Raw genomic sequence first — 26,168 nt, 5'->3', positions numbered from 1 at the left:
GTCTCCCCAAAATTCGTATATTGAAATCCTAATTCCCAATGTGGTAGTCTAAGGAGGTGGGGCCTTTGGGAGATGATTATGTCATGAGGGTGAAGACCTTATGAATGGGATCAGTATCCTTATAAAAGAGGCCCCCTGTAAGTCCAGCACTTTAGGAGGCCGAGGTGGGTGGATCACAACATCAGGAGTTTGAGACCAGCCTGGCCAATATGGTGAAACCCCGTCTCTACTAAAAATACAAAAATTAGCCGGGCATGGTGGCAGATGCCTGTAGTCCCAGCTACTTGGGAGGCTGAGGCAGGAGAATCGCTTGAACCCGGGAGGTGGAGGTTGCAGTGAGCTGAGATCGTGCCTCTGCGCTCCAGCCTGGGTGACAGAGTGAGACGCTGTCTCAAAAGAAAAAAAAAAAAAAGGAGACCCCAGAGAGATCCCTTGCTCCTTCCACCACACGAAGACAGAGCAAGAAGATGGCCATGGAAGAGCGAGGAAGCAGACCCACACCAGACACTAAATTTGCCTGCAATTTGATCTTAGATGTCACAAGCTCTGGAACTCTGAGAAATAAATTTCTGTTGTTTATAAGTCACCCAGTCTATCGTATTTTGTTATAGCAGCCCAAACTGACTAAGACGCTAAATGTTCATAAGCTCGAATGAGAAAAAAAAATCCATTTTTATTTTCACTAACCTCTAACCAAAATTTAACATTTTCTTCCACTATGAAGGTGGGCCATAAACCAGAGTGGTATGTAGCAGTTTATGTTGCCAACAGAAATCAGAGATATTTTTCTATCATATTTTAGGGGTTGCAGATATCTCAAAATATCACTAATGCTCATTGCTACTTTGAAATTATAATCATTATTAGGCCTGCTGCCAGACATTATTATTAAGGTGTTAAAGAAAGACAGGTATTACTGTATCTCAAATTTTTAAAAATATTTTGATAACTGCATTTTGTTATAATTGATTTCCTTTGCAAGTCTATATATTTTATTTTCTGTATTTAAACAATGAATCCTTGGAAGAAGACCAGAGGCTTCACTGGACTTGGAAGGAGGGCATAGCACATAAAAATGTAAACCCCTGATTTAGGGGTAACACACGTGTCTCTTGCTGCACCCCTCACTCACTGATACCAGCAGGAGGAAGAGTGATGATCTGAGTGATGAGAGTTCTAAAACCAGCAGGAAAAGCCTGACTCCAGCCCTTCCCTTTCCCTCTTCCTGCACCTGCCTGGGTGCAGAGCTTTAGTGCTGGTCTGCCCTCAGACATGGAGTCAGGGGTTGGAGGTGGATGGTTTAGCTCTGTCCCTGGTTGGTATGTCTATCTTTTTCTGAGCTGAAGTACCAGAGAGCCCACTTGGGCATAGATCTAATGCCATATTGCCAATTCAGCTCTGACCTCTCACAAAGCTATTATTTTGATCTCCATCTGTCTGTTCCACATCTGTTTCTTAATTGGTTTAAAACTCCGGCCACACAGAAGAGTACTATTTGTTGGCCATCTAAAACTTGGCCAGGCTGAAAGGCTCTCTCCATCTCTTATTTTTCTGCTGGGAATACACTACAGTGAAGGAGGCAATGCAGGAAAATGGGCAGCTCCACTTCCTCCCAGGAGGTTTCTTAATTGTTCCTTAAGTCGCATTGGTACCAGATGCCAGACAAAAGCTTGAAGCAATGTACTTCCTTCTTGGTTGTCCCAGAATCAGAGCTATAAATTAGTTGGGTCATTGCCTTTTAAAAGAGGAGGAAAATATGAGGTGATAATAGTCAAGGTCATTGTTGTGCATCCAATGAATTCTGTAAACCAGCTGTAAAGATTCTTCCTTAGCCACTGGGCACAGAGTCCAGCAGAGCTCTGCAGACACTGGCAGATCTTCTGGATCTTCAGATCAGACTTTTTCCCTAAGCAGCTCATTTCTCTTTGCCACTATTAACCTGTTAGATGAAATATAGTTAATCTTATTATGAACTAAAAAGAGAAATAATGATTAGAACATTTAGCTATGCTATGCAAGGACATAAAAGCAACCAAAATGTTGTCGCTGAAATTTCAACAAGGGTCCCCAAACCAGCTTCCTTCCATACTAACATCTCCTACTTGTTGACACACTTCGTGTGAATAAGGCCCTAGGGTGATGGCTTTTCTTGTGTTGTTCGCAATAATGCTATGAGCTGGAATCACCATTAACCCTCTTTTACAGATGAGAGCCCTGAGTTTCCTTTGAAACTGTCCTGAAGATACCTGCTAAGGTGCTGAGAAATGCCAAAACTGTTCTGTTCCAAGTCTGTTCTTAGAACATTCCTAAGATCATTAAAAATGGTGGAAATGGGATTTAAATCCAGGCCTGGGCACCAGAAAGCCCAGGATCTCGGCTACTGTCAGACAGATGAGTCTGCTTTTTGTTTCCCTCTGTTCCAGCATGCCTCTCCCAGTCGTCTTGTTGTATCTACCATTCAGAATCCATGAAAATTTAGGGTGCCCATCTCCACGTGTGTTCACAAGGTATCTATTATAATTGAAACCTCATAACAACCATGTTAGATGAGTCATGTTATCACTTCGACGTAACAGACGAGCAAACTGAGACTTAGGCAGTGGAAGTAAGTTTCTCCAGATCAAATCACAGAGCTAATACAGCACCAGAGCTGACATATGAACTCCAGCCTTCACTTAAGTCAAAATTTTATAAATTCCAGTACAAGGCTCTGGTGGCATGGATTTTTTTATCTACAGCATCTCAGCCTGGCCAATCTTGTTGGAGCTAGCTTGCAGGACACACAGAAGGACACGGGTCATGTAGCTTCAATGCACTGGGCTGCCTTGCTTTTTGGGCTTTCAGTCTACCTGCATTTCCAATGAGAATATTCATTTGTTTTCTCCATATCCTAGTAAATTCTTCAGATTCTTATTTTAAGCAACAACTTTCTATAACATAGTGATAGCATTTCTGCACACTGCACATAGTCCTTTTGGAATTTTGAATAAAAAGACTTATATAATTGTCAAATCTTCCCATCCTGATGAAAAGAGAAGGCTAGAAGGACAAGCTTGGAACAGAACAGCTTTGACCTTTGTCAGCTCATTAGCAGGAACCTTCAGGACACATTTCCACCCTTGGTGGTCAGTCACACTCAGTGTTAACACAAAGGGACTGGCCCTCTAGGCATAGAAGAAACTTTATTCTCCCATTAAAATATAATTGCATAAAGAGATGGGAATTAAAGCCAAAATTGGGCTTGCCAGACATAAAACATATCATGCTTAGTTTGACTACTTCAGGGTAACAACTGCTGTTTTGAGCAACAGTTGTTTGGGGCCATTCTTTGCATAGAAATATTCAACATAATCTTTAATTGTGCTAAGTGGTGTGAAGGGGAAACCTGCTTCAAGGCTAATATGATAATGAGTATTATCTGAGAGACTAGAAGAAAGGCGGTTAGGAATATAATCTTTCATGCTTTTGGTTGTTGTTCAGCTAAAAATAAAAGCTTCGTTAAAGAGAGTTTTAAATGAATTATACTTCTCCATTTCTCTCACAATTAATTTTTGTGCAGCCCAATTGCAATTTGCAATACTGATGCTTTTACCCTAAGCAGAGCAGCGTGAATTGGTTGGAGAACGGCAGAGGGCAGTGCTGAGCTGAAGCTGGCTCTGGAAACTTGCTTCTGGCTATAAAATTGTGCCTGTTATTAGATGAAATCTTAAGACTAACTTAGCCACAGAGGAAATTAAACTGCTAATTATGTGTGTCTAAACCACTAAAAATGGGTCCAGTTGTTGCTCAAGATTTCAGCAACACCCACCTCTTCTCTTTCTATTTAAAATATATAATTATGCCTGGATATAGTACCTATTAACAATTTTATACAAATTTTAAAAATCTTTTAGAGTTATCTGTTTGCGTAGCTTGTCTATTGCTTAGTAAATAAACAAAAGATTGGTGGTTTTAGTTTCATGGGGTTTTTAATTGTTCATGTCCATGTCTTTATCGGGGTATTCTATGTTCGGGTCACATAGAGCAGAGTTCCAATGGATTGAGACAAAAGAACCACATTATTTTTATAGCAATTTATCAAAAATAGATTTCTATGGAGCCAAACATTTCACAGATTTGGAGAGAAACTGATTCTAATTTGGGGGCAAAAAGCAACAGTGATGGCATAAACGCATGTATGCATTTAGGAAAGTGAGGTCATCGTAAATTTATCCTCATGACCAGGAACAACAACAGAAACAACAACAACAACAAAAGCAGACATCTCAGAGTAAATGTGGAGTCCATGACCAGCCAAGACCATTTTAGATTCCTTGTGCTGTGTCAGACAGCCTGGTGGCTGTCGTAGATGATCAGATAAGCAAAAGGGCAAGAAATTTGATACAAGAAATTTGATACAAGGTCTTAACAAAATAGGACTGGAAACTGACAGTGAATATATATGCTATGTTGAATAATTTGAATAATTTGCATGGTTCAGGGCCTTTGGTTTGCAAATAGTTTTTCATGTATTATGTATCTCTTTTAGGGCCTTACTACTCACAGTATGTTCCCTAGACCAGTTTCATCACTTGGAAGTTTGTTAGAGATGCAGAATCGTCATCTACTAAGTCAGAGTCTGTATTTTAATAGGTCTACAGATGATTTGATTGCACCCTCATGTTTGAGAAACACTATTTTAGGGTTCTATTTCCAATAATTTGCTTTCCGTGAAAGGGGCATCCCTTCTACTTTTAGTACAGAAATGGTTCATAAAGCCTAGGACAGCGAACTCTCATTTACAGTCAATTATAAGAAGTTCAACTTGTGGTTGTAGTTGTTTTCCTCTTTGCAACAAATAAAGACTTTTATCATCTCTAAAGAATGCTTTTTTCCAGTTGGTTTTAACTGGACCTAAAACATCAGCTGGCCATTACTTGAAGAGAACCCGGGAAGAATGAATGTACTCAAAGGACATGGTGTTTGCATATTTCTTTTCAGGGTTTCTTGTCATGCTGAGGATGGTGCGATGTCATAGTTTGCCACCCTTCCCATTGGTTTAGCCCTCCAAGCTCATTCTATGCCATTTATGGGTTTCACAAAAGGCTGATAATGACCTATGTTACTTATCCATCAAGAGCTATGAACCAGAAGCCTCCTGCCCCCATTCACCCCTTCCTGGAGCAAGAAGGGGCAACATGGTTAGGTCAGCCAATCAGAGTAATGAGGCTCTCCTGCTTGGCAAAGTGAGATTAATCTAAATCAAATACTTTCCACCTTGGCAATTTTAACTAATTCCCTCAGGAAAGTACAAGAGCTACTGAAGCCCCGACAGTCTTTGCAAACCTCCTGGTAAGGCAAGGCAGGTAATACCTTTTAAGCTTGTTAATGTCTTATCCTGCTGGGTTCTACAACCGACTCAGAGAATAGCTGTGACTCCTCAAACCAGAATCACAAGGAAATGTAGCTTTCAGGGAGGAAGACCAAAAGTCCAGAGCTACACAGCGGATGGCTTTATTCTGTGGTGATAGCTCCTCGACTGCCTTGATTAAACTGCTTCCCACATTGTCTTTCTGCCTCTGTCCCAGTAATCATCAGAGAATCTAAGCTGCCAGGATTCGAGGGCTGCTCTCAGATAGTCAGGCTGCAGATTACAGAGGCTTTCTTTTTCCCCAAAACACATGCTTTCCCACGTGCAATCTGCAGGGACAGCGCGCGCCAAGAGGTGGTCTTGGCAGAGAGCAGCTCAGGTGTGTCAGAGATCCTGGGAGCTTGGGGAGCCTCCCTCCTCTAGGGCGTAACTGGGAACACCTGAGGCTCACTCAACATGAAGCGTTCCCTGGCTAACACTGCGGGGCTTCTCAGACGACCTCTCCCTGCTACCTTCAGCAAAAGAAAAGGTCTTGCTTAATGCAGGCACAGCTTACTTGGTTTATCAAACAGAAGCTGCGGTGGAGACAGACTATAAAGTTTTTATTTGACTTTGTGGGCACTGACCTAGGACTTTTCCCTGAAAATTTCCTCTAACTTTTTAGTGGGAATAAATTGTCAACGGTGGAAAAGAGAAAAGTGCCTTTGCATGCAGAACAAGGTATTTATCCACAAATCTTTTAAGATTTTTGTTTGTTGGGTTTTCTTTTTTCCATTTTTGTTTTTAAAGTCAAGTTTATTGAGGGATAATTTATGTATGGTAAAATCCATCCTTTTAAATGTACAGTTCTATGAGTTTTGACAAATGAATGCCAGCACAATCAAGACATAGAACATTTTCATTAACACCAAAAATCTCTCACAATCCTTTGTAGTCAAACTTCACCATCCCCCACCCCAATCCTGGGCAACCATTGATCTTATTTCTGTCCCTACAGTGTTATCTTTAGTCCTGAAAGGTTTATTTTAATTTTTTTTGACAACAATAAAGCCCTCCTTTTTCACAGTAAGGAGGTCCAATTAGTGTAATAAGATGTAGTCAAGAGGGCCACTCAAGTCAGATAAATGCAGGTTTCAATCCTGGCTCTGCCCCTTGCTCACACTGATTTGAGATATATTACTTCATTTAGTCAAGCCTCAGTTTTCTCATCTATTAAATGGCATAACAATAATCAGCAACAGGTATTGAATACTACATTATTTGCTAGACTTGTTTAAATCTCTGCGAGATGCTACCTTACTGATACAATGACTAAATTTTTATCTTTCATGTTACTTTCCACTTTCTAATGTGGACAGTAGTCTGCCCAGAGTTACGGCAGTAATCTTCCTATCCACATCCACATTAGAGGGTGGACTAGGGATCCCCAGTCATACAAGTTTGATCCCTCCCAATACCTATCAGGGTACATAACAGCTATGTAGAGGACATACATCAAATAAGGGAATATTTAACATGGCACTGAAAAATAAACACATCCACATTTTGTTGCTACATATGTAGGTATTCATAAATGGTTTACATTAATGTCATGTGTTTTTAAATTTTACATAAGTGATACACTTTTTGCATGCTTTTATTTTTCCATTTAGTGATTTTTTTTAGGTTTATCTATATTTGACTACTAAATTGTATTCCTTGTCATGGATAAATCAGTCTGTGTGTCCATTCTGCTATCCAGAATGCCCACGTTTTTGCTGTAGACACACATAAGCATTTCTTTGAATAGGAATAATATTCACCAAGGTAGGGACTGGTTTCCTTTGGAAAGCAAAGGAGAGACGAGAAAAAGAGACAGGTAGAGGACTTTAGCTGTAGCCATAAATATTGTTTCTTTTTTTTTTTTTTTTTTTAAGGAAATGCAGCTGTGGAGCAATCCATCTAGCAAATTGTTAATATCTGTTAATTTGGGGTGAAGAATTCATGAGTGTTTGTTATTTCTCTATTTTATTTTAAATTATTTTATTTTAAATATTTAAAAATTAACACATCACAAAAAAATCAATGGATATGGTTCTATTCTGGAATTCATAATCTTTACTAATGACACTGAACTTGTGCTATTGACTTTTTCATAAATAACAAAAGATTCCCACAATAAAGGTGAGATACTTATGATATATACCTAGCTAGTTTGGTCATAAGAAGTCAAGAGTCAAGCTTTTCCCAGTAAGTGCCACTCCATCAATCATGGTAGCTAGGCTCTGCCAGTTTTTCCTGTAAGAATCCAGTTTCGTTTTTTCCTGATGGTTTTGCTGTAGTTGGAAGTAGTGAGTTTTGTGTGCTAAGAAACATGCACAGGACTCCTCTAAAAATAACTAGATAAGTTTTGTATATTTAAGAGAAAAGGGTTATGAGGCACCTAGTAATTCATCTGATCAAACTCTTCACTGTTAGCAGGATTTGGCTAATACAGGGCACCTAGGGAACAAGCACGCTTTTTCCTTCATTTCACTCATCTTGTACAAAATAAAGGGAACTTGCCTTTGGACAGGAAATAGCTAAGCTTTGGAAATAGTTGGGAGGCTTATCCCACTCTTTCATTTTAATGACTTTCCCTGGTATTTAATCCCATCTTCCCCTTTTTCTGTGACAACACTTATTAGTATGCTCTTCAGATAGCTGAGGAAACAAACAAGGCTATCAAAATACAGCTCACACCAAGTTCTCTGGGCTGAGGTGGCAAGTGGGCATGTTTCCCTGCCCTCTTGTGGCTTGATTACAGAATTCCTGCTGTGCTCACCCCCCACAGCTTATTATCTTGCCTCTAACATAACACGGGGAGAATGAGAGGTTTAAGATTCTGCCACTTACTGAAGAATAGATGGTCACTCTATTGGCGACCGGACTTTATCATACTTGAGAGCATTTGCTTCTTTAGGGACTGATGTCTCCAACACACTTCTGATCAAGATGACCTGAGAATGTCTGAGATTGTACTTTTCATGTGGAAAGACCAAGTGTGCAAAATAGGTCATGGGCTGGACCAGTAGTCACCTGAGAATAGCCATGACTTTGGAAGGCCACCCTTCCATTGGAGTTTGTGACATGATCTCCAAGATAAATCCTGCTTGTCAGAACCAACCAGTAATTATTTTGCAACAATTGAGGTTGAATATTGTGAGCATGCCTATTAAGTGGGATTTTGAGCTGAGTGGGATGTGTAATACCATATAGAGTGAAATACAGCTTGCTATCATTAAGAAGTAAAGGGAAAATTTTAATGTTAAGCAAAGACCAAAGAAGATTTCATGGATCAACTGTCATGCAAGATCTTTAATACAGGGCAGAGAAAAAAGCAAATCAGGGCAATAAATAGTTCTGAAACTATGACAGTACTGAAAGTCAATCAAGTGTGATTATCACTGAAGTTAGTTCCTTGAAGTGTGCTTCCAAATTTCTCTTTGGCAAGAATGGGTTGCAAATGCAATCACTGCCCTAGGATTTAAAAAAAAATCATGTATGTTGGGTCATTTCCATTTTACAGAGAGAAATCTAAGTTACAAATGAATTGAAATTACTTGTTCCAGATCTCATAGTAAATCAGTAGCAGAACAGCAAATACAATCGAGAGTATCTTGTGCCTTAGATAAGAATTCTTGTCTCCAGAGCAGACTTTCTCTATGTAGCAGTAATGAACTGCTTCACTGCTTCCTAATGCACCATGTGCCTTAGTCAACTTGTCCTTCTAGGCTCCTGGAGGCACCAGGTCACTGTGTCACAATGCAGTGTCAAAATGTCACAATGATATCAGCTGGGTGATGACAACAGGGATGCAAGCCAAGGGGTACAGAAACACGTCAACACTTTTGTTGTGCAGCATATAGATGGCATTATTTTCTATATCAGTATACAAAAAAGCTACTTGGGGATAACACAGAAACTAAAATTAAAAATGAATCTCTGCCTCCCCCGGTAAAATGGTTTATCATCTATTTGCTAGGCTCAGCTTTCTATCAGGCACTCATACTTGATATACAGTTTGAAAACTGTAAAACAAAAGTAAAACTGCACTATTGCTAATATTCTAATTGTGCAGATACGGTGCACAATAATCATGGCTCTTGACTTCTGCTTTCTAGAAGTATAGTCAAATATATATGATATGCAGAATCAGCACCACTTTCTTTATATTTAAAATAAAGCTAAGATGGCCTAAGGAGCCAATGTTTGTGTATACTCAAATATATATATGCATATGTGTAAATGTATAATATATGTATATATTTCATGAGGATAGTCCTTAGGAAAATAAAATGCTAAGATGTATGAAAATAATAACTATTTTTTGTATGGTTCCCTTTCCATTCACCAAACTGAAATATATTTTTCTGATGAAGTTGGTAATAGGATATATAGATAAATTGAAAGATATAGATATATAGATGATATCTATTTCTTCATTGTTTGGGTTTCTCCATTCCCTTCTGCCTTACCATCTTGCTTCTTCCCCACCTAGTGATGCCCTCACTCTGCCCCCTGGGCTTCCCCCATTCTGCTGCATTGCTCCATTGGGTCTAGATGACTATTGGCTTCTTACAGATTAGGGATAGTCAACAATGGCTCTGATGTAATGTTTTTGCAAATGTTTCTGTGGCCCGCCTGGATACATGGAATCATCTAGAATGCTTCCTAAAAAATGCTTATTAGTAGTAAGTACCGCAGACCTGCTGAAAGAGAGCTGTATTTAACAAGCCTCTTTGCTCTTCTTTTTATGCATAATGAAGTTTGAAAACCACTTCCATAGAACAGTGATCCTCAGTAGTGCAGTGTGCTATCCAGGGAGGGAATAGGCAACTCATACATTAGGTTTGGTGGTGATGGTGGTGGATGGTAGACTTCAAATTACCCCACATATCCCAATTTGGAACTACCAGTATAATATTCAAGTAATATTCTTGCTGCAGTGGCTGAGGCTTGCTGCCAGAGAAGTCACTATTAGTGATGGGAAGGCTTTCTTTCCTATAGATGTGTTGAAGTAAAAATATGATCAGAACAATTGTATTTGGGTTTTATGATGCTCCTAAAAGCAAATAGGAAAAAATGATGTTGCATGTTTATTTTTGTGTTATAAAAATATTTAATTCTGTATGAGAATATAGAAACACAACAAATTTCTTATGTAACTAGTATGATTAATAAATACCACAAACCTGTTTCTAGTTAGATTCAACATAATTTTGAGAGGCAAATATGTACACAAAATGCTGATTTCTGAAAATTGCTACTTTTGGTAGCCATGAAAATATACCACTCACATCACAGAGCATGACTGACTGAGAGCCCCTCTGGATCCACTCTCATATTTGCACCATGCTTCTCACAGGCTACTCCTAGCTAATGCCTGGACGCAGAGTGAGTACCAGGGCAGGTCCATTCCAGGAAGATGCAGAGCTCATAGCAACTTGGACTCAGGGACTTCTCATTGACCTGGCTGAATTACTCTTGGAACTAACTACATTGCAGCCCGTGACTCTTCCTACTCTATATTCCTTCCTTCCCTCTCTCCCTTCATAGGTGTCAGACCTGCACCATGGTCTCACTGATGGCTCTCTGTACCTCCTTTTCCTCCCTCTCACCATCTTCTGTTATTCTCTCCCTCAACAAATCTCTTGCCCACTTAACCCTGTCTTCATATCTGCTTCTTGGCAGAGCCAAACTAACACACTACTAAGCTTCACAGAAAGCACTTATCAGTTTACATTCTGTCCACTCCATCAAACATACACACACACCGATAACCCCTCCCCCCGCACACACCTTGATAGATTGTTCACACTTTCCTCAAGCTACCTTAATTTATTTACTTACTCACTTACTAAATTTGAAATGAAACTTCACCACTCACTTTGGATAATTGGTAACTATAGCAATTGGAAAGATAATAAAGGGTAAATATGGAAGTGGCATATCTGCTAAACAAGTCATTTTAAGAACTAGAGTTGCAAATTAATTATGCTAGCTAGAGGTGGGCTGTATCAGCGGTGTGATTGCATACTCTTTCTTATGGTATTTAATTCACCCATTTTATCCTGCTTTTTGCACATGAATTTTTAACTCAGAAAGAATGCCTTTGGGATAGCAGTAAGGAAAAAATAATATAATAGCTTCCAAATGCTAAGAAAAACAACCCCAGAATTTTTAGTTTTTTGAATCCTATTAAAATCTGAATCCAATCTACCTTTTGGATATTATATTCCTGCTACCTTCCCACATATATTTTACATACCAGCCAAACCAGACAAATCACTCTTCCTGGAGCACTAGGTGGCATAGTGGCCTCTAAGCCTTTGTTCATACTATTCCACCTGTTGAGAAATTGTTGAGGTAGCCCATATCTTAACCAGCAATTCATACCTAACTTTTCCATCATGGTTTCCTTGATTATTCAAGCAGGAAATGACCCCTATATTCTTAAAACAAATACAGCACAGCACAGTTTACAAGCATAGGTTCTGGAACTGGACTCTAGATTAAAATTTCAGCTTCAACCCTGTGTGGTCTGGAGCAAGTCATCTCACCTTTCTGAGTCTCAATGTCCTTGTCTCTTAAATGGAGAAGATAACAGTTTCAATAAATGTTCATTTTGAAAATTAAATAAGTTATTCATTGTTATACTTACGATTTTGGTATCGGTTTAGCCCATGTAGCCTTCTGGTATAGTATAATTATTTGTTTATGGTATTTATCTCTCTGAATAGTGTGTAAACTCCTTGAGGTTAGGCATTGTGTTGTTTCATCTCTCTTTCCACCACAGTCACATGTGAATGGTGGATGCTCAATGATTGTTATGTTTTGGTTTGGGGGAAGTGGATGAAACACAGGGTGAATAAATTATGAATTCCATCTTTCATATTTACTCTTGCAACAGCTAATCCTATTTAGGGGCAAAAGTAACAAGAACAGAAACTATGTTATGAGGATAAATGAGAAATTAACCTTCATGGGCAAAAGGTGCAACATACCTGGTCATAACTTACTGGAGTAGACTTTTGGGGAGCTTCCATTTTTCCTATTTTTAAGTGTCTGCTTATTATACTTTTCTATTATAGTAAAACATTTCAGGTAGGTCTTAAAACCAACAAATTCCAGTGCATACTCTGGTAGAGAAAGGACAGCTAAGGAAGTTGCCAACCAAGAAGATTCACAGGGAACCCTAATATTTGGGAAAGTATGTAAAACCCAGGCGGCATCTCCAGTCAGAGTCTGAGTTGAGTTAAGCTAACATTGCTGGTCACTTTTCAGACTTCAGTTTATTACACTCAACTAGTATCTGCCTCGCTTCTTTGAATTTACATCTAGAAACCAATTTTGGATGTTGTCCTCATTGTTAGCTAAGACATACTGATATATTTAAAAGGTGAATCTCACATGAAAATAATAATTATTTATGACTGGTAATAAAATGTCTGCAAGATTTCGTATGATTGTTTTTAATAGGTACACCTGATTTTTGTCCCAGAAGAACATACCTCTAATTTGACCATGAAAATTTATGGTAAATGTGTTTTGAAATAGAATTTTGCTTAGCTTCTTTGTAGATGCACTCTATTTCTGTAGAGTGATTATCTGTAGGGTAGAAAAGTGCTACTATGTTCCCAGAGTCTTTGTTTTCTCTACCTCATTTATGCTTACTCTCATGGAAGGGAGGGGTAAACGGGACTATCTAGTTCCCATAATCCCTCAAGTAGCTATTAGGACACTGCCAGAGAATAGTGCCCAAACTGGAGAAAATCAGAAGAAAAACATGTTGTGTTTTAATTGTTATTTGAAATAATAACTCCTTTAAAATGCATATTGAACTCCATATTGAGTTGCATCATTAATTTATCACATGAAATAAAACTTGCTTAGGACATCCATGGATTCTCTAAATTTATCCTATGTAAGGCATGCCATATCTTTGGTGCTCAGGTAGTAATAGGGAATATTTGTTTTCAGACCATTCTTTCATAAACATTCTTATGATGTATAGAATGTGATGGTTAAACTATTAGGAGGGTACATTTTCCTCGTTATAGTTCATTTCAGTAGTCATTAGGATGTCTTGAATTGGGGTCCCTATATTTATTTACTGGTATTTCAGTATAAAGCTCACATGATGCAAATCTTTAGTTATAAACATTCCTTGTACACACATACAAGAGAAAGCAGGTGTTAGATAACCTATATCCCAACTTTCTAGCTTCCTAAAACACTTAATCTATTGTAACAGTCTCTTTGGAAACTGTGTGTTCCCTCCGGGTGGGGGTCATGTATCATTCACCTTTGCATTCACAGAGTGATGTATGGTAGGTACATGATAAGTAATCAAGAAATATTTGTTAAAAGGAAGTTCTTGAACGAATGTATTTTGTTGCTTTACGGAAAAAAATGATGTGTAATGAATGGAATGCATGACCTCCTTTAGGAATGCTGGCTGTGTGAGTATCTGGTGTAATTTCTTCATATGACAATATGGCAATATGAAGAATGCAGTTCCTAAAACATGTAGCAAAATGAATCTAAGGCTTTCACATGTAAATGACTACTGGGTGTTCACTACATACCAGACACTACACTAAGTGCTTTCCATGGATTATTTTGTTTACTCCACACACTCACCCACCCTACTGGTGCTATTGTTAACCTCAGTTTACAAATGGGGAAGTTCAGGTAAAATTGAGTAATATTTTAAGTATTGTTTACTACTTGTCCAACATTACACAGCTAATAGGTGATAGATTTTGATCTCAAAACAGGAAAGTCTGGTTTTATGGCCTGAGGTCTTAACCATTATGCCCTACTGAATTTTTAATAGATTCAGAAAATGCATATTCTACACAAAACAACCAGACAGGAATCATGTACTTCCAAACCCACTCAATTCATTCATTCAACAAAAATTTATCATGCACCTTCTTTGTTCAGTTTTTCAACAGTCCCTTGCTGGGCTTTCAAAGATGATGAGGAAAACAGCTTCCATCCTTAGTGTGTTCACAGCCTCTTATGGAGGTGATTCAATATGGTGAGATTTGAACGAGGGACACTGAGGCCACCTTCAAGTGGTCACTAGCTTACCCAGGTTGGCCTGGGGCTGCTTGGCAGAGGAATTAAGGGATCATCTTGGAGGATGAGCAGGAATTTTACCAGGGGCACAAGACTGGGAGTGTTCTAGAAGGACAACCAGTGGAAAGATAAGGAGATGAGAAATATCAAAGCTGACATGTTTCTGGGATTGAAAAGGATATAGCAAAAACATAGAAGGTGAGCCAAAAAGGCTCCTAAGTTTTTCAAAAACATTATGTTCAGACTCACACATTCTGTTTGTGGAGCTCAGGTGAAAAAGCTGGGGTCTTCTAGTCAAATATGTCAGCCAAACCTCCTGGCTTGAGCTGGGAGCAACCCAAGATAAAAACATGCTCATTAATCTATCAGAATGATAGAGTTGCTGGGTATGGTGGCTCATGCCTGTAACCACAACACTTTGGGAGGCCGAGGCAGGCAGATCGTTTGAGGTCAGGAGTTTGAGACCAGCCTGGCCAACATGGTGAAACACCATCTCTACTAAAAAATAAAAAAATTAGCTGGGCATGGTGATGCACGCCTGTAATCCCAGCCACTTGGGGAGGCTGAAGCATGAGAATCACTTGAAACCAGGAGGTGGAGGTTGCAGTGAGCCAAGATTGTGCCACTGCACTCCAGCCTAGGTGACAAAATGAGACTCCATCTCAAAAAAAAAAAAAAAAAAGGATACAGTTTGCCTCTGCCTATGCAGTCGTCCCTCAGTATGTGCAGGGGATTGGTTCCAGGAACCCCACACATAACAGAATCTGTGGATATTCAAGTTCCTTCTATACAATGGCATAGTATTTGCATATAACCTATATGTGCAAATAAATATACACATCCTCCTGTATACTCTACATCAGTTCTAGATTACTTAGAATACTTAATACAGTGTGAATGCTATGTAAATTGTTGTTATTGGGTTTTAAAATGTTATATTTTGTTGTTGTTATTGTTTATTATTTTTTTCAAATATTTTCCATCTGAGGTTAGTTGAACCTGAGGATGTGGAATCCATTAATACAGGGTGGGAGAAATTGTACCCATTGTCCTCCCACAGAAATTTTACTTTCAGTTTTTACATTAGTTATGTAATGACATTTTAATTAATTGTGCCAGTAATTCCTGGTTGACCAACTAAAAGAAAAAAAAAATCAGGCTTTATATTGACAGTTAAGATGATGGATGCTCCCCTTCTTTTTGAATAGTTTTGCCAGGTATGATTGATTTAATAATAGGTAGGTTTCATTTTAATGCTAGTGACAATTGGGGGAAGAGTTGGCAAGGAGAATAAGAGAGTGGTACTCTCTAGCAGGTATTTAACAAAGACAGCGTGAAAATCAATATTAATCCTTGGCTGGCAGCTGAAAATTTTAGACAACTGAAGCTGATGAATGGGTCATAACGTCAATTAGTAGTGTTAGTCTATTCATTGGCTGGCTCTTGCACTAAATGAGAACTCTTGTTTATTAAAAATCCATTCCAGGAATGCCACTGCACATGTTAAAGAGGTCTTATTTTCCCCTGGGACCAAAAATGTTCCTTCCTTTGCCTTTTCAGGCCTTTCTTTAATTTCATCCATTTCTGAACAGCCCTGTGGCTTCACTGTAGGTAAAATTCTTACAGTTATTTTCAAGCTCCAGGGCTACCTATCTCCAACCAGCAGAACAGGTAGGTGGCTGCATGGAGCCCTCCTCACCCATGGAGTACATCTCCTGCACACACCAGACACAATCAACCCAAAGCTGTGAAAGCTGGAGAGAGTAGTCTTACAGAAGCAATCAACCCTTAAACACGGCTCTATGGCTGGATTTCTTGTCCTTATGTATGCATGTTGGTGGAAGAGGTGTCACAAGAAAACTGTGAAGAAAGTCAGGAAAGAAGAAACTGTGAACCTTCTGTATTTCATACGTAGTAAACGCAAGTCGAGGTCATTGTCGTAATTCAGTCTCTACTTGGGGATCTGCAGGAGAAGATCTTAGGTTAGAACTGAGGTGGGCTAGTGTGGCAGAATGCTTGAGAAAGTGAACTTTGGCCTAGCCAATCTCTCAGAAAACAGGAATTTCTTATAGTTTTTACCTCTTACTTGCAACTGGTTAGTAAGAAGACTCATGCCTGAAGTATTCAAGACAATTATGAAAGTGTGGAAGAGATGAAGACCACCTAGGTGAACAGTAAACAGGAGCTGCTTGAAGAACACGTCAGAATCTTTATAGCAATCCAGGGTAAGTAGGCATCTCTATGGGAACTTCGTGGTTGAGGAAGCATCCTCTTTTCTTAGAAGTGCTATGGTGTCTTCTGCTCAGTGTAGAATATTTGTTCAGGTATGTTCTCACAGCTTTGACCTACATGAATGGAACATATATCTTTTTCGTCTTTTTTTTTATCTCTTTCTATCAACTTTATAAATTATGACCATGCCCAAGAACCTCAATTTACAAAATTGTCTTTTTCACACTACTGGTTGGAAAAGAGTTAGAAAAATGGAAAGGTTTCCCAAAACCCCTTTGTTAAGAAAGTGAGGAAATTCTCCACGACGTAATCCCCTTTGGGGCTCTCTAATATTAGGGAAATAATGAAATGTGATCATTCAAATTTCTACCAGTATGTCACTCTAGGAGTCAGACTGTGACTTCTACCTCACATCCTACGAGCAGTGAATTCTTGGTCTCGCCCTCTTTCTATTCTGCTGAACACAGGAAATTGAAAATGTCAATTAGAAAAGCTTATGAAACTGGAAATCTGAAAACTGGATGGAAGACTGATTTAAATACAGAACACCTCTTAAATGGGCCCATTGTTATCAGGTTTAGAAAATAGTGAAAAGTCAAAGGAATTGAACTCCTGTTGACTTTTAACGGTAATGCGTTCATGAAGCCAGATGCATTATAAAGTTTTCTTGTTTGGCACGCATGACCCTTGAGATATTGGTGTTTTTATATCATGTCAGATGAGGTTACTGAGGTTATTGGGACTCAGGTAATGTAACTGGTGAGTGAGATAACATGAATGCATTCAGACATTCCTGATTCCACAGCTCATATGCTTTTCAAAGCACTATGTTTTAAAAAAAGTTTAGCATATGATAAAGACAAAATAGATTGGGAAGTCCTCCTTGATGTTTCCGTTTCTTTCACACCTCACATTCAAACCTTTTGGCTGTGTCTACACACTTATATATAAAATCCAATCACCTTTTTTTTTTTTTTTTTGAGAAGGAGTCTCGCTCTGTTACCCAGGCTGAGTGCAGTGGCACGATCTCGGCTCACTACAAGTTCTGCCTCCTGGGTTCATGCCATTCTCCTACCTCAGCCTCCCGAGTAGCTGGAACTATAGGCACCCTCCACCATGCCCGGCTAATTTTTTTGTATTTTTAGTAGAGACGGGGTTTCACCTTGTTAGCCAGGATGGTCTCGATCTCCTGACCTCATGATCCGCCCGCCTTGGCCTCCCAAACTGCTGGGATTACAGGCATGAGCCACCATGCCCAGCCACCTCTCTTCTTCATTGTTGTTATCATACTACTGCAAGCCATCAGCATTTCTTTCTTGAATTACACAATATCTTCCTAAACGTTCCCTCTGTCTACCCTTGGCAATAGAAACTTGCATGAAGCTTTTGCAAGTGTTTCCTCCAAGTCTAAGGCTTGTCTTCTCATTCTCTTGACATTTGTTTTCATAGAGCAGAAGTTTTAAATTTTAATAAATTCTAACTTATCAATTATGTCTCATGTATTGTGCCTTTAGTGTTGTATGTATCTAAAACGTCATCACTAATCCCAACATCATCTGGGTTTTCTCTGATGTTATCTTCTAGGAGTTTTATAGCTTTCATTTTACATTTAGGTCTATGATCCATTTTTGAGCTAACTTTTGTGACAGATGGGGGTAAAATCTGTGTATAGATGCACTTTTGACATGTGGATGTCCAAATGTTTTAGGATTATTTCTTGCAAAAGCTATTTTTCTCTATTATATTACTTTTTCTTCTTTGCCAAAGATCAGATGACTACATTTTTGTGTATCTATTTCTGGGCTCTCAGTTTTGTTTTACTGATCTATTTTTCTATTATTTTACCAATCACATTGTCTTGATTACCATAGCTTTATAGTAAGTCTTAAAGTCGAGTTTGTTCTTCAACTTTGTCAGGTACACCCCTTCCTCTGCCCTGCTTGTTCTCTCTACCTGTATCACTCTTCCTACAGATATCCACTTGCCTGATTCTTTTCCTTATTTTCTTCTTCCTTCTTTGAGCCCCACCACTTGCCCCAGCCTTAGCCCCTTACTCTCCTTTTTTTAAAACTACAGTAATCATTTTCAGTGTGCCATGAGTCTACTGTTTATTGCCTGTTTCTTCTCACTAGAATAGGCACTCTACAAGAGCAGGGGCTTTTGTCTATTTTGTTCACCAATATACCCCAACCAAGCACCTAGAACAGAGCCTGCCTGTAATATCTCTCACTGAATACTGAATGAAGGGTTAAAAATACTTGCAAGTATCCATATGGTTCTGCTGATGATAAAATAGAAAGTAATACATCACATTTTCTTTACCTCTCCAACCATATGTTGTAAAAGCGTAGTTTCCTTTGCATGTGGTCTCCCATTTTTGAGATCTATCCAGGTCACTTGATTCATCCGTTGCTTCAGGAATCAGTTAAGAGGATGTTGTCATTTAAATGTAATCAATGTAGCAAGGGGTAGCTATAGGAAGTTTGGACAGAAAAAGAGGGCTGACTTATTACCTAGGAGATGAGGGTCTCATCCCTGTACAATGACTTCAGAATTTGCTCTGACAGACAAAGACAAGGTTAATCCTACCTCGGTTTGACTATTGACTATGAACCTTTCACAGACAATTTAATCAGCACCTCAGCTTAGAAAAAAGTCCCAGTTATTCATGGACCTGACCTGATACACCACACAGAAAAAAGAAAAGGAGAGAAAAAAAAAAAACAAAAAATCATTTACAATAGTAGCTAAAAATAAAACTCCTAGAGTAGAGTTTATGGTTCTTTATGGAATGGCCATTCACTTTTGCACTCTTCAAGTTATGATCTAGCCCATTTATAAACTCCTACATAGAGTTCCTACTGGGTGCCTGTTGCTCACTGACCCTCTCTCTACCCACCTTCTCCTCGCCTATCCTGTTAATCTGTATGCCATAACACAAATACTATATGGATTACATGCTGAATCATCAGCTTTCCATCTGCTTCCTCAGATTCTCCAACCACCCTGTGGATTATGTCCAGAAAGGGTACTCTAGGAATGAAGGCAGCTAGGCAGGTCTGTATAAAAAACTATTTCATGAGAGTGCACCAAGATTGCAAGCTGAAGAGAAAAGAAATAAAATGACCACGTTTATCTATCAGTATGATCTGAAAGCCAGTCCTGGCTCAGCCCCTTAGTAGTATGGCAAGAATGAATTTAGGCAATAATCCAAGCCTTGGTTCTTTAATACATAAAATAATAATAATAATACTCACCTTATAAAATTGTAAGGAGTATTAAGTGATATGTTGATGACATACAAATGTGCACCGTTAACCCTGACGTGAGTTTTAGACTCATATACCCAATGATCTTCTCAAAATCTTGTCTGTGATTTTTAAAAGATACCTCACAATTTTCATATTAAAAAAAAAAACTCATAATCTTACCTCTTCTCAGTAAGGTTACATTAGGTAATGTTGCAACTACAAACAACCATAAGATCTCAATACTTAAAACCATGAAAGTTTATTTCTCTCTTGTGCTACCTGCCGATCTTAGAGAGGCGGAGGGCTCTGCTCCAGGGCATCCTCACTTGAAGACCCCAACGGACAGAGCCTCCATCCTCAGGAACATCACTGGTTGCTGTGGCAGGGCTCTTCAGAACTTCCATCCCACGAATAACACGTGTTACTGCTATGCACATGCCATTGGTCAAACTCTGCCATGCTGAATTCAAATAATCACAAAAATACAATTCTACCATGTACTCTCAGGGAGAAAAACCAGAATACTGGTAACAGGCTTAATGTCTACCATCCTTCCCAAATCGGATCCACCTCCACTGTTTTCAATCTCAGTGGAGCAGATTGGCTAGAAGCTCACCAATGCCAGGACACAGAGGAAGACTTTATTTCCCATCTCTCTTGAGACATATTAATGGTGAATGGACTGTGAACAGCAGTACGCCAACTCCAGTCTTGGCCTTAAAACTTCCCGTGCGATCTTCACTTGTTGGCTCACTAAAAGCAAAAGATCCGTGTAGGCGTCTCTCAAGACCCCAGAAGACACAAGGTTCTGGCATTCATGAATGGCTATCTAGTGAATGCCCTAATGTATTGTGAATGAGAAATAAATATTTACTTGGTTAAATCCCTGATATTTTCTTTCCAGCAACTACTACTTAATAGCCTGACTACTGTACTCAATGAGAGACATCTCATCCACCCAAGCACAAAGACCACAAACGTAAAAGTCATCCTTGGGACATCCTCTTCACTCTCCACATCCCATCCGTCACCGAGTTCTGCTGCTCTTGCCTCCTAAACATCTCTTGAATATCTGTATTTCTTAGTTTCCACTTAGTCTAAGCTAGCATCAGTGTTGCGTGGCCATGCAGTAGTTTTCTCATCATCTTCCTTCATCTCCTCTCATCCCCTTCCAATTAGTTTTTCACGCTATAGAGGAGTGATATTTTTTAAAAATCTGTGTCAGGTTATCTTGGAGGGGCTTCCAATTGCTCACAGCATAAAATCCTAAGCATGGTCTTGAAATCCTTGTAACACGTGACCCTATCTCTCTGATCTTGTAAGTCATCTTTCCTTCTTTGAGCTCTAGCCCAAATGGCTGCTTTTTCACTCTCCAGGATGTGCCATGTCCACAGCCACCTTAGACCTTTGCTCGTACTGTCTTTGCTGTTCACCATCCTTTAAATTTCAGTTCAAATTTGACTTTTCCATCAAAGTACCCATCTCAGTCCTTCGAACTTGTTCAGATGCCTAACATATATTTTCACAGGACCCTATATTTTTTCTTCGTATTACTTATCTATGATGATTTCTTCATTTGTGTTATGATCTTGTATGCATATAATTATTTGAATAACATCTTTTTATCCCCTTATGTTCTATGCTTCATGAGAGCAGGAGCCATTTTTAGTTTGGTGGTATTACTTAGCTTGATACCTGGCACAAAATGTGTATTGAAAGCATGAAATTGGCATGCTCTATGTGATGTAAATTACTTAGAACCATGTCTGGCATATAGCAAATGCTCAATAAATATAAGCTCTATTAATAGTTATTTGTTCATAGTTAGACCCTAGCCAATGTTTAAAGGGAAGTTAGGCACGTGAAAAGAATCTGGAAGGAGGTTGCAGTCCTAGAAACAGAGATTCCTGAACATGTGGGATTCTGGATAAAACTCACACCATACATCAAATGGAAGTAAAGACCCTTGAAGGACTTCAGTCAACATAGTGAGGAGGCATAACAAGCTATGACTCAGGGAAATCTGTGTCATTGTGACTAGCTCCAAATCCCATGTTTGGAGGGCTGGGGATGCCAACACACTCCCTGTCCATGGATGCTCAGTTCGGAACCTGAACAGGTCCCAAACTGCAGGTAGCAGGCCTGTTGCTCAGCCCCATGCTGCTGGAAGAGGCACAAGAACACACCTAATTATAGGGAACTACCAAGTAAAATGGAGGATTGAAGCAATTATTCAAAGAGTTTGGGAAGAAGAACAGGACATTAATCTCCTGCCCACTCCTACTTTCTTTCCTTGTCTATTTCCAGCAATTATTTTTCTTTAGCCTAAATCCAGAACAGTTGCCTATAGTGTGTTCTTCTCTGCAGCATTAATAGTTGTTACATAGAAGAGATCTTTGGAAAATGGGGAAATGCTACCTTAAATAAAGTTAAGCCAACTTCATCATTGCAGGACTTCTGAGAGTTTTTATGTTACTTTGAGAAAGTTATGTAGCATGTGCTTCAACGAATTTAACCATGAAAGTCTTGTTTTGTTTTCTTGCTTGTTTGTTTTTAGCAAAATGTTTCTGGTGCTTCAAGGAACTCATTTTGGGAAATGTGAAATAGGTATTTTCTCCTCTTTGCTTTTTATTTAGCCAAATCAGAAAACCTAGCAGTTCCTGATATATAACTGTCATTGAAAATAGTGTGGCTCAGAAGAAGGTCCCCCAGGCTTGGGATCTCTGTGTCCCACAACATGAGTCTAGAGTTAGACTCTAGACCTATCAACACTGCTATATTATCTTGGACAAATCACTTTATCTCTTTGCTTTCTAGTCTATAAAAGAAAGCTTTGACCTAGTTGCCCTCAAATGCTCTTCCTTTTAAATGATCTGAAATTCCAAGTAGCTGGAAGTGAGATATGATATTCTCCATTAATATAATATCTGAAAATACTCTCTACCTGTCTCTACAAAAAATGTTCAATTATTAGCTGGGCATGCTTGCGTGCATCTGTAGTCCCAGCTACATGGGAGGTTGAGGTGCATGGATCACTTGAGCTCAGGAGGGGAGGTCCAGGCTGCAGGAAGCTGTGTTCATGTCACTGAATTCTTCCAGCCTGGGTGAGAGAGTGAGACTCTGTCTCTAAACAAACAGTTTCATTTCCTCCTTAATTTGTCTCCTTTATCATATCTAAATTCCTTTTAAACTACAATCTATATCTGAACTTTCTAATGTGTTCCATTATTTTGATGCACCAGTATCACACTATTTAATCACACATTTTAATTGGTTTTGCATGTAATTTGACTACCTTAAAATGTTAGCAACATCCAGGGAACTAATGGAATTAGGAAATATAGTTCATTTATATTACTGATGGTGCAATTTGAATATAAAAATGCTCTTGCTATTATCTAGTTAATATTTTGGAAGAAGGAGTCGGTTGGGTGGCCCTCTAGAGAATGCTACAGCTGCCTGGAAAGTTATTACGTAAGAATATATGAATCAGATGTCATTATGCTGTCTTCATCTCGGGTACATTGGGGAAACTGAGTCAGCATATCTGTATATTCATCACCCTTATGGGCTACATAGCCAATTTTTCATTACTTGCCTGACAACCTGGAATCATGGCTGTGGCCTTCTCTGACATTGGACATTTAGGCTTTTTTTCTTTCAAGTTGTTGTTTAACTGGTTGGGTTTCCCCATCACCACTTTTAAGTTTCTTTCTTTCTTTCTTTCTTTTTTTCGAGATACAGTCTTGCCCTGTTGCCCAGGCTGGAGAGCAATGGCATGATCTTGGTTCAATGCAACCTCCACCTCCCAGGTTCAAATGATTCTCCTGCCTCAGCCTCCCAAGTAGCTGGGATTACAGGTGCCCACCACCACACCCGGCTAGTTTTTGTATTATTTGTGGAGACGGAGTTTCACCACGTTGGCCAGGCTGGTCTCGAACTTCTGACCTCATGATCTGCCCACCTAGGCCTCCCAAAGTGCTAGGATTACAGGCATGAGCCACCATGCCCGGCCACCACTTTTAAGTTTCTATGCCCCAGTCAACTGATAAGTCCTGCCTAATGTTCTAGAATAATCACATGAATTGATCACAAAATTAAATATGCCCTTTTGCAAATCTGTGTACCCATCTTTGAATGATCAGGTTGGTCTTTACCAAACACAAAACCCAAATTTATTGAAGACACAATATGGCACTGGTTGCTGTAATAAACTAGAAGCATATTTAATTTTGCTATCTTTGGGATAGAGGGGGAGATCATTTGGTTTCTTGGATGGCTGCACTTGTTTCTGTAGTATGTGTTTTGCATGGATCTTGGTATTGCTTTCTTGCAAACTTTTAATTAAGAATATTTATTATCTTTAGCCAAATGACTGATACCAACAACAGGTATCATGGAACTATTGTTTCTTCTTTTTAAATTTTCAAATAACCTTCATCATTTGCACCTAAAAGGAAGTCTTTCCCATTCACTGACCTACAAGATCCCTTATGTAGTTGCAGAAAGTTTTAGTAAGTGTTATAAAAGCCAATCACATTTATTCATACTGCATTTTATGTTTCAGAACATGGCAAGAAACAAGATGTCGCGTACACAAAAATATATATTTGACCTCCCGATACTTATTTTAACTTCTACCTGGGAGAGCTTCAGCTAGCCTTTTGTGATGTCTGCATCAAAATATGCAAACTGAAATTTGGTTGTTAAGGACAGAGGATAATGGAGCTGAACCAAAATAAATAAATAAAAATAAGACAGAAACCAAATGCTTGATAAACCTGGCATAGCATCTTTCCAGAGTGAATGAAGTATTCACAAACTATATTAAAAAGAAAAGAAATATTTAAAATAACTGACACTCCACATCCTACGGATACAGACACAAATCTCAGAAGTAATTAAAATAAAGATATCCAAGGGGAGGGCAAATACCCCTGCAAACTCAGAATGGTAAAATACACACAGCCTGACCTCTGTTACCATTGAATCAAATAAGCTGTTAATTACAAAAGGATGAACACCCTCTGGAGATAACAGCAAACTCCAGGCAGTCAATAGGATGTGATAACATCCAATACAATCAAGAAACATTTGAGTTGAGCACAGGATTATACATGAGGATTGGAGGATTAGGAGACATGGCATTTCTGAGTCTAGTAAACAGAGAGCACAAGATGCCAGCTGAGGAAAGCAGAGGGTAGGAGAGACAGATGTTATGAATTAATCACTAGGAAGGCAATGAAATAATGGCTGGGTTCTGTTCCATAGGCTGGCAGGGAATGAATGAACCATGATGACCTCTTTTGCATTTCTAGCCTTCAATTATGAATGGAGCACATGCATGATGGCAGTGTTAAGAAATACTAAAAACTCTGTAATTGCCGTTGGTTTTTGGCTAAGCAGGAGACTTTTGTTACTTCGTATTTAAAAAAAGATGAAGTAAACTGTGTCCCTAAAAAGTCCTGTTATTGAAATATAATCGCTCATGGCTGAGATTGTAGCAAGAGGCACATGCTAAGATAGGAAAATTGATTTTGATGAACATAAACACCTGATGTTTATCCTATGTGTTACTTAGTGCTGTGTAACAAATTACACCAAAGCTTAGTGACTTAAAGCAACAAACATTTTCAATGTCAGCATTTCTGGGCGTCAGGAATCCGGATGTAGCTTAGCTGAGTGCCTCTGGTTCAGAGTCTCTCACAAAGCTGCAGTCGAGGAGCTGGCCAAGGCTGCTGTCATCTCAAGGTTCAACTAGGGGAGGATCAATTTCCAAGCTCATTCACGTGACTGTTGGCAGCCCTCTGATCCATATCCAGACTCAGTCATGAGGCTCTCCCTGGTTTTTGGCTGGAGACACCACTTCCTTGCCATGCAAGTCTGTTCACAGGGCTCTCTATAACATGAAAGCTTGTTTCCCCCAGAACTGGAGCAGAGACAGAGAATACCCCCAAGATGAAAGCCATGTTCTTCTGAGATTTACTGAATCTCAGAAGTAACATCCTGTCGCCTGTGTAGCATTCTATGGACGAGGAGCACGTCATTAATTCCAGCCACACTCAAGCAGAGGAAATTACCCAAAGGCATGAAGACCACGAGGTAGGGATAACGAGGAGCCATCTGAGAAGTGGTCTTCTACATCTTTTTAATCAAAATTCCTGGGTCAATTGAACAATAATAACTGTTCTCATTTGCATTAAAATTAAATGTTTGTGTACAGTCAA

The sequence above is a fragment of the Trachypithecus francoisi genome, unplaced genomic scaffold, assembly GCF_009764315.1.
Source record: "Trachypithecus francoisi isolate TF-2019V2 unplaced genomic scaffold, Tfra_2.0 Lachesis_group16, whole genome shotgun sequence".
In the NCBI taxonomy this organism is placed as follows: Eukaryota; Metazoa; Chordata; class Mammalia; order Primates; family Cercopithecidae; genus Trachypithecus; species Trachypithecus francoisi.
Note: the sequence above shows the minus strand (reverse complement) of the source record.